Raw genomic sequence first — 306 nt, 5'->3', positions numbered from 1 at the left:
GCACTGCCGTGCAACCCCCGAGTGCCAGCACTTCTCTGGCCGACGCGGACTCCGGTCCTTGGCTTTAATCATCTCCCAGCCACCCACGCCGGCGGCTCTGCCTCTTTTCATCTTCCCCCACCAAGAAGCTGGTGCTGGCAGGGCCAGGGTGTGCGGCGGTTGGGCTGGCAGCGGCTGAGCCTGCCCGGTCCAGTCGTGGCTGGAGTGAGCCAACGGTTCACCTGAGGATGAGCTGGGATATGGACTGGTCCTCCTGGACCCTTCTCTGCTCCATATCCCTCGGAAAAGACCCAGCTGGGGGCTTAA

This window comes from Eurypyga helias, unplaced genomic scaffold, assembly GCF_000690775.1.
Source record: "Eurypyga helias isolate BGI_N326 unplaced genomic scaffold, ASM69077v1 scaffold27951, whole genome shotgun sequence".
Classification (NCBI taxonomy): Eukaryota; Metazoa; Chordata; class Aves; order Eurypygiformes; family Eurypygidae; genus Eurypyga; species Eurypyga helias.
This window is presented reverse-complemented; position numbering follows the sequence as displayed.